General features: G+C 44.2%; 1 pseudogene; it reads left to right on the top strand.

Annotated features, from left to right (window-relative positions):
• LOC124029230 overlaps window positions 1-9,563 on the top strand; it is a 9,826-nt pseudogene extending 263 nt beyond the window's left edge.
• Window positions 9,564-10,265: the final 702 nt, after the last annotated feature.

Here is a 10,265-nt window from a genome sequence, read left to right as displayed (position 1 = left end):
AGGGAGTGAGGAGAGGAAGCAGTAGGAACATACAGTTGTCAGTGGTGATGACATCAGATACTGAGGCACAGAGACTTTGAAGATAATGGAGAGATTCCATCTGAGCTCTGATTCCTCTGAGTGAACAGTCAGATTCTTCTCCCTTTCCCGAGTGTCTCTCCTGCCTGTCTCGAGGCTGTTCTCTCCCCTCGCATACAAAATGGCTTCCATTCCTCTCCCTCCTTCCCTCTGCTCAGAGCCTGTGTGCCATCACTCAGTACTGCTCATGAGAGGAGGGGACCAGAGTGAGGGGAGGGGACCAGAGTGAGGGGGAGGGGACCAGAGTGAGGGGGAGGGGACCAGAGTGAGGGGGAGGGGACCAGAGGACAGGGAGGGGACCAGAGTGACAGGGAGGGAGAACAAAAGCGCACAGATTTCTAACCTCCACATTGTGTCTCATTGATCGCTGTGTTTCCATCTGGGTGATTGCATTTGATTGACCACTTGTGATTTACTGCTTGACATCAATGATTGGCTGTTTCATAGCGGTAGCTGGGGAATTGCATCTACCGACACCAATCAGTGTGTGTAACTGTGTGTGAGTAACTGTGTGTGACTGTGTGCCCTTCATTGCTTATTCAGCCAGCATTGTGTTCCAAATTGCTGCAGCAGGTTCCACAACAGAACATTACACAATACATTCCATGCGTCCTCATCTGAAATCAACCATCTGGGAGAGGAAACTCTCTTCTCCAAGCCTGCTTTTCTTGCACACACACAAACCCACGCACGTACACCCACCCACCCACCCACCCACCCACACCACACACACACACACGCACACACACACACACACACGCACACACACACACAGAAACGCACGTACACACCCATGCGTACACACACACACACAAACCCACACACGTACACACAAACCCACACACACAACACACACACAAACCCACACACAAACCTACACACACACAAACCCACACACACACACACACACACACACACACACACACACACACACACACACACACACACACACACACACACACACACACACACACACACACACACACAGAAACCCACGCATGTACAAACACACACAGAAACCCACGCATGTACAAACACACACACAAACCCACGCACCTACACACACAGAGACCCACGCACGTACACACACACACACACACACACACGCACGTACACACACAGACCCACACACGCACGTACACACACACACAGACACACAAACCCACGTACACACACACACACACACACACACACACACACACACACACACACACACACACACACACACACACACACACACACACACACACACACACACACACACACACACACACACACACACACACACACACACACACACACACACACAACCCCACCCACGCACGCACACACACACACAACCCCACGCATGCACGTACACACACACAACCGCACACAAACGCAACACACGCACGTACAGACACTCAACACAAATGCACTCACGGACACACACACACATAAGGCAGCTTTATCAGGGAACAAAGACACAACAGCTGTCCATGCTGGATGCCACTGTGGTTGTGGATACATTGGAAGTGGTCCATTTGGAAAACTTGGCTTCTCTTTGAAATGTTAGATGGATGTCACAGGCGCTACATTTTCCACACGAGAGTAGAGCGCCGCTGAGTTGATATTGCCTGATCTTCCCCTAGCCTGTAGATCCTGAGGAAATAGAAGTCACAACACTTCTCTTGTGTTTCCAGTCCCTGCAACTACCATGGTGATCACATAAGATGGCCGCAGAAGCGAAGCATAAGGTATCAACATGTGTATAGTATACAGTGTGGTCACTTTATCCCCTTAACAACTGTTCTGGATCAATTTTGTTGAGTCATTGGTAAATGGGTAATGTTGGAGCTGAGGTAAGGGAAACTGATCCGACACCAGTTGTTAAGAGCAGAGAGTAGCCACAGCTTGGTAGGTAGAGCTCTGCAGTGTTGTGTGTAGGTATCCCTGATCCTTTTGCTAAGGCGCAGATTCACTAGCCTGTGCCGAGCTGGGCTGTTGGATCCCTCTGCGATAGTGAGACTTTGATGGGCATCTCTGATTGGTTCCCTCGTGTGTAGTGGGATGCTTGAGTTTCTTCAATGTCTGTATTTTGTGGAGTTTACTGCATGGTGTGGTGGTGTAATCAAAGCCTGTTGTCTCAAATCTCTGAAGAATAGTTGTCCTTGTTTTTAGTTTGGTGTAAAATATGTTTTATCCCAAATAGAGATTCCTTTGATGTGTTGAGTTTGCTGCTTTTCCCAGACACACTGACACTCTATGGGGGTTCTTCTCATGCGCTTTCCCTGGTGGCCAGAAAAGAGGGTTTGAAACGACTGTGTGGTGATGGATGGAACCCAGCTGGCTGAGAAGGGGGTTGAACAGGACCTCGTAGAGAAGGACAGGAATAACGCCTACTTCTCTGTAGAAGGATTGGACAGGAGAAACCCATAGTTGAAGTGGACAGTAGAGTCGAGGAAGCAGTTTGAAAGCCTCTTCATAGATAAGAGGGTTATTTCATGCATGGTTACAGTAGCAGCTCTTACTGACCAGTGAGAATGATCCCTCTGAGCATGAATAGTAATCGTCTTAGCCACAGGAAGAGATAGTCCTGACCGCAGGGAGTGATAGTCCTGACCGCAGGGAGTGATAGAGCAAGGAGAGGCTAATTAGCGACAAACAAGGCCTCCTCATCTCTCCATTCCACCAAAGGAAACTAATCAAAATGGCCTCCCAGCTGCCTCCACTGACCCCACATTAACCTTGTCTGGTTCTCATTTGAGATGCTGGCAGTGGTCAAACATGTAAGACTGTCTCACACTTTGGCACATCAGTCATTTTTTGGCAGAAAATTAAATGTGGGTAAAAATTTGGCAGAACATTTTGGCCCCACCTGTTTTAACAAAAACATGCTCAATCTCTATCCTCACATGGTTTGATGCCATTCCATTGGCTCCGTTCAAGCCATTATTATGAGCCGTCCTCCCCTCAGCAGCCTCCAGTGCTCTCTACTGTAACGGTTTTATTGGCATGGGAAACATATGTTATGGGAAACGTATGTTAACATTCCCAAAGCAAGTGAAGTAGATAATAAACCACCACCCCCCCCCCCCCCCCCCGCTCCATGTACTTTAGTCCAATGGGTTTTTAATTGGCATTCAGTTATTCTTTTAAACTGCAGTCCATAACACGCATTCATCTTGTTTTTACTGCTGCTCGTATAAGTCAGGAAGCTGGACCGGAGACCTTTTTAACCCCTCGCGTGCCATTCTCTTTCCTCCCTGGGGCTTCAAACAGGGGCACAGCCTTTACCTACAACTAGTGGTGTCATTAGTTACATTACATATTACATTTACTTGTTACATTTGTGCGTCGCCCTATGGAGTCCCACACAAAATCATTAAAAAAAGCTATATTACTTTACGCTAGTTTCATGAACATTTAAAAAAAATCTCATTGTTTGTTTGACTGTCGGAGGGAGCAAGGCGAACCGCGCACACTCTACCAAAGTCAGACTACTTTCTAACTCAGGTTTAATCACTAGTTCCTCCTTTCATCTGGGACTCTGCTTCCCTGTGCTAGTCTACAAGTTCTGCACTATCTATGGGCTGCTTAATTAGCCATACATACTGTAAGCCAAACATCTGTACAGATTTCCTATCGTTTCATTCAAAATCTTTTTCCCGAGACGTCAATTCTGGTTATGGACTGCATGTACACGGACCTATAGAGATGTATAGAGGGCACACTTGCCACTAGACGGGAAAGCCCTCTATGTTTTACTTTCTTTGTCATGTTTTGTGTTTCTTGTGGACCCCAGGAAGAGTAGCTGCTACTTCTGCAAAAGCTAATGGGGATCCAAATAAACCAAAAATATCACAGAAGTGATCAATGGCAAAGGTCAGAGGAGTGCCCTCTATACATTTCTATGGAAAGCAGCTGTCATGGCTTTTCTCCAAATATCATTTCTTTGCTTGCTAGTGCTGAGCGATTAGTGCTTTTTAAGGTCGGTACAATTTTTATTATTTAAAAAACAAACATGAAATGCACTATGCATTATGGGGGTTGAATTCTGTAACAACACAGACTGAAACATTTAATAAAAGTCCCATGATAGTAGTGACTGCCCATTACTACTTATCACTTATTCACCATCATTTATTCACACTACTTTACTTTAGTCAAATACTTCAGTTGTTGTGTATATTACATTAGTTTTATTCAATGACTTTATTACTTATATTAATTATTATTTATATTATTTATTTCAAAGTATATGAGGCATATTTCTATGACTGCTGAACATCAACTATCAATCACTTAGATCATGTATTTTTAGGTAGATACTTTGCGAAGCAACTGCTCTCTATCCCTCTCCATGTCTGCCCCACACAGTAGAAGGCGCGCAATGGATTATGGTCATGTAGTTAATTACCACGTTTTCTGTGCTAAACTATGCAGAATATTGGCCTGTTGGAAACTAAAACTTCCAACTACATTGCCCATTGCCCAGTTCGGACTTGATCAAATAATTTGATTTATCTCTAAAGAAACTGTGCATTTAGAAACAAGTGGAGACCAGAAAAAAATTATATGAACAAAAGGAAGCGTTGTTTGACAAAAACTGTAAAAAGGCAATTATGTAAATTGACCTCCTGGAGCTAATGAACTACTGATTTAGGTCGTCAAACAGCTGCTGAAGAGATTGGTGTGGGTGAAAACCATCAGTCGACTGCTTCGAGGAAATGCCCGTGCCTAATACCTATAGGACTCTGTGAGATATGGCAGGGTAGGGAAGGTTAGAGAACAGGGACATTGTAAAGCCCAGGCGGTCAGATACAGCAGGAAAACAAACTCTACTGGCCTTCCGTTCTGAAACAGGGCCAGGACTAGCAGAACTATTTGACCTAAGTGTGCATGTGCATGTGCGTGTGTGCACGTGCGCGTGTGTGTGTAAGAAGGTGAGCGTTCTAGAGAGCAGGTCTACTCCTTCCTTTGTTCCTCTACATGCTGATTACAGACTAAAAAACAACCCTTTGAAGATCAACATTGCCCATATGGAAATGTTCAACGTGTGTGTGTGTCTCTGTGTGTGTCTCTGTGTGTGTCTCTGCGTGTGTCTCTACGTGTCTCTCTACGTGTGTCTCTGTGTGTGTCTCTGCGTGTGTCTCTGCGTGTGTCTCTGCGTGTGTCTCTACGTGTGTCTCTACGTGTCTCTCTACGTGTGTCTCTACGTGTGTCTCTACGTGTGTCTCTACGTGTGTCTCTACGTGTGTCTCTACGTGTGTCTCTACGTGTGTCTGTGTGTTTAGCCAGCTGTTCCTTTTTAATGTGGTGCCATTAAGGTTTCATCCGATTTACTACATGGTGCTGTGCTAGTGGACATGCTGGAGAGAGTGAGGATGTACTGAAGTGTGTGCTCATGCGTGCACATGACTGTGTGTGTGTTTGTACATCATCTTCGGATGTACACGCAGGCTGTGTCTACTCATGATCAGACGCTGTGACTTAACATTATAAACCACCAAACGTCACACCAGGGACCAGCAACACAACAAAACACTCTCAAAAGACTAGAGTTCCAAAATGGCTGCCAGTTGTTGACGTATGTGTCCCTCTCTCTGTCTCTCTCTGTCCCTGCAGGGCTGGAGGCCCCCCTGAAATGGCCATGGGAACCGGACCCTGGCCCAACCCCCCCACCGAGGCCGAGCAGCTCCAAGCCCTGATGGCCGCCGCCAACGGTGAGTCCAACACTTCTCCATTCATCTCTCTATCCCATCTCTCCATCCTTTATTCCAATCCTCTACCACTCTCTATCCCTCTCTTTCCATCACCACATCCCCATCTTCATTTGTTTTTATCCCCCTTCTCTCCCTCAATGTGGTGGGGTACAAGGGAAGGGAGGGAGGGGTCATGGTTTGTTCCTGTTATGTTAGAGGGCATGAAGCCAGACTCATTGATAAAGATGTCCATGACCCATTGTACAGAGAGACAGACAGACAAACTTCAATAAGAAGTCTTAGCACATAGACGTCTGTCATTGTTTCATTGTTATTTCTACCATTGACACATCAATCCTCCCACGCACACACATATACCCCTCCCTCCAAGACACTGCTCACACACCCCGGATGTGATCTACCAGACGAGTCATATTAACAACAAGAAACAGAGGCTACTGGATGAGTCATATTAACAACAAGAAACAGAAGTACCAGACGAGTCATATTAACAACAAGAAACACAGCTACCAGATGAGTCATATTAACAACAAGAAACACAGCTACCAGATGAGTCATATTAACAACAAGAAACACAGCTACCAGATGAGTCATATTAACAACAAGAAACAGAAGTACCAGACGAGTCATATTAACAACAAGAAACAGAAGTACCAGACGAGTCATATTAACAACAAGAAACAGAGGTCCCAGATGAGTCATATTAACAACAAGAAACAGAAGTACCAGACGAGTCATATTAACAACAAGAAACAGAAGTACCAGACGAGTCATATTAACAACAAGAAACAGAAGTACCAGACGAGTCATATTAACAACAAGAAACAGAAGTACCAGACGAGTCATATTAACAACAAGAAACAGAGCTACCAGATGAGTCATATTAACAACAAGAAACACAGCTACCAGATGAGTCATATTAACAACAAGAAACACAGCTACCAGATGAGTCATATTAACAACAAGAAACAGAAGTACCAGACGAGTCATATTAACAACAAGAAACAGAAGTACCAGACGAGTCATATTAACAACAAGAAACACAGCTACCAGATGAGTCATATTAACAACAAGAAACAGAGGCTACCAGACGAGTCATATTAACAACAAGAAACAGAGGCTACCAGACGAGTCATATTAACAACAAGAAACACAGCTACCAGATTAACAACAAGAAACAGAAGTTCCAGACGAGTCATATTAACAACAAGAAACAGAAGTACCAGACGAGTCATATTAACAACAAGAAACAGAAGCTACCAGACGAGTCATATTAACAACAAGAAACAGAGGTACCAGATGAGTCATATTAACAACAAGAAACAGAGGCTACCAGACGAGTCATATTAACAACAAGAAACACAGCTACCAGACGAGTCATATTAACAACAAGAAACAGAGGCTACCAGACGAGTCATATTAACAACAAGAAACACAGCTACCAGATAAGTCATATTAACAACAAGAAACAGAAGTTCCAGACGAGTCATATTAACAACAAGAAACACAGCTACCAGACGAGTCATATTAACAACAAGAAACAGAAGTACCAGACGAGTCATATTAACAACAAGAAACAGAAGTTCCAGACGAGTCATATTAACAACAAGAAACAGAAGTACCAGACGAGTCATATTAACAACAAGAAACAGAAGTTCCAGACGAGTCATATTAACAACAAGAAACACAGCTACCAGACGAGTCATATTAACAACAAGAAACAGAAGTTCCAGACGAGTCATATTAACAACAAGAAACACAGCTACCAGACGAGTCATATTAACAACAAGAAACAGAAGTACCAGACGAGTCATATTAACAACAAGAAACAGAAGTACCAGACGAGTCATATTAACAACAAGAAACAGAAGTTCTAGACGAGTCATATTAACAACAAGAAACAGAAGTACCAGACGAGTCATATTAACAACAAGAAACAGAAGTTCCAGACGAGTCATATTAACAACAAGAAACAGAAGTACCAGACGAGTCATATTAACAACAAGAAACACAGCTACCAGACGAGTCATATTAACAACAAGAAACAGAAGTACCAGACGAGTCATATTAACAACAAGAAACAGAAGTACCAGACGAGTCATATTAACAACAAGAAACAGAAGTTCCAGACGAGTCATATTAACAACAAGAAACAGAAGTACCAGACGAGTCATATTAACAACAAGAAACAGAAGTACCAGACGAGTCATATTAACAACAAGCAGCTCCCAGATGAGTCATATTAACAACAAGAAACAGAAGTTCCAGACGAGTCATATTAACAACAAGAAACAGAAGTACCAGACGAGTCATATTAACAACAAGAAACAGAAGTACCAGACGAGTCATATTAACAACAAGAAACAGAAGTACCAGACGAGTCATATTAACAACAAGAAACAGAGGTACCAGACGAGTCATATTAACAACAAGAAACAGAGGCTACCAGACGAGTCATATTAAAAACTAGAAACAGAGGCTACCAGACGAGTCATGTTAACAACTAGAAACGGAGGTTTAGAATGTTATCAAAAGGCAGATGGTGCTTCAGGTAGTGCATTAATAATCCGTTAGCAGATAGCCCAGTCAGTTAGCAGATAGCACAGTCAGTTAGCAGATAGCCCAGTCAGTTAGCAGATAGCACAGTCAGTTAGCAGATAGCACAGTCAGTTAGCAGATAGCCCAGTCAGTTAGCAGATAGCCCAGTCAGTTGCAGATAGCCCAGTCAGTTAGCAGATAGCCCAGTCAGTTAGCAGATAGCACAGCTCAGTTAGCAGATAGCCCAGTCAGTTAGCAGATAGCACAGTCAGTTAGCAGATAGCACAGTCAGTTAGCAGATAGCCCAGTCAGTTAGCAGATAGCCCAGTCAGTTAGCAGATAGCCCAGTCAGTTAGCAGATAGCACAGTCAGTTAGCAGATAGCACAGTCAGTTAGCAGATAGCCCAGTCAGTTAGGGTAGCAGAAACAGCCATGTCAAATCAGCTATTGTCCCAGCTTTTATCCGTAGTCTAATTCTACTAGCTTGTGTGGTTGCGTTTGTGTGTGTGAGCGTGCGTGCGTGTAGTGGATGCAGAGAGCAGGGAATGGGGTCGGGATGTGTGTGTCCCTGTAGCTCTAGGCAGGGGAGAGAATTATTAGCTAGAAGCCAGGTCACCACACACATACATAAATACATTCAGAAATGAACACACACACATGCACACCATGAATTCACAAGTTTCTCCACCTTGACAAAAGGTCTCTGCCTTAATTATTTTAGTCTCTCTCGATTCACTTCAGTCCAATTAGCTTTGCATAAACACACACGTTTACCAAGCAACATATAGAAGTGATCGTGAAATCTAACAAATGGAAAACAATCAATGTATTATACAAGTCATCTCTGCCGTGTCAGAACATCTTGTTAATATGTTCTATGTCCTCTCTGCTCTCCCTCCTCCCCCGCTCTGCCCCTCTTCTCCCAGAAGTGAGTCCGAAGCGACCGCCACCCTGGGACCAGGCACCATGGAATTCTAAAGCACCCGTTACAGTCCCCAGTTCACCCTGCAGCACGTGCCCGACCACCGTCAGAACGTCTACATCCCTGGCAGCACGGCCACCCTGACCTCCCAACCCCAGCAGCAGCAGCAGCAACAGCAGATGCTGATGCAGCAGCAGATGGCAGCCCAACAACAGGCCCTGCAGGCCCAGCCCTCGAGGCCTCGGCTCAGCCCCTGAACCCCCAAGGCTGCCCAGACCCCCGCCTCCAAGAAGAAGTCCACCAAGAAGGAGAAGAAGTAGGATGAATGGATAGATATGGAGTATACGATGAGAAGAGAACAACCCGATGAGAATGACATTTAACCACAGAGGCTGCTGAGGGGAGGAATGCTCGTAAAAGGCCGGAACAGACGAATGGAATGGGCATCAAAGACATGGAAACCATGTGTTTGATACCATTCCTCTCCAGCCATTACCACAAGCCTGTCCTCCCCAATTAAAGTGCCACCAACCTCCTGCAGAATTCAACCCTCGCTCACCCCCACTTTTCCACACAATGCGTTACTCTAAGCATGTTTGGAATTGTATTAGTCACGCTCATATGATAACACAAAATATGGAGATGGTTTGGGAATGTTTGATTTTGGGCTCTTGAATCTGGAAAGGGTTGAAGGTTTGCAAACCGCGTGGACATTTATTTTGTTTTCTTTCTGAAGGCTAGATAGAAAGCGGTTGTTTGTTTTCTTTCTGAAAGGCTAGATAGAAACGGTTATTATTATTTTCTTTCTGGAAACTGGGTAAATGGTTGTTTTGTTTTCTTTCTGAGCTAGATAGAAACGGTTGTTTTTGTTTTCTTTCTGGAGGCTAGATAGAAAGCGGTTGTTTTGTTTTTTCTTTTTCTGAAGGCTAGATAGAAATGGTTGTTTTTGTTTTCTTTCTGAAGGCTAGATAGAAATGGTTGTTTTTGTTTTCTTTCTGAAGGCTAGATAGAAATGGTTGTTT

The sequence above is a fragment of the Oncorhynchus gorbuscha genome, unplaced genomic scaffold (assembly GCF_021184085.1).
Source record: "Oncorhynchus gorbuscha isolate QuinsamMale2020 ecotype Even-year unplaced genomic scaffold, OgorEven_v1.0 Un_scaffold_5835, whole genome shotgun sequence".
NCBI lineage: Eukaryota > Metazoa > Chordata > Actinopteri > Salmoniformes > Salmonidae > Oncorhynchus > Oncorhynchus gorbuscha.
Note: the sequence above shows the minus strand (reverse complement) of the source record. Positions and strands in the feature narration are given on the sequence as shown.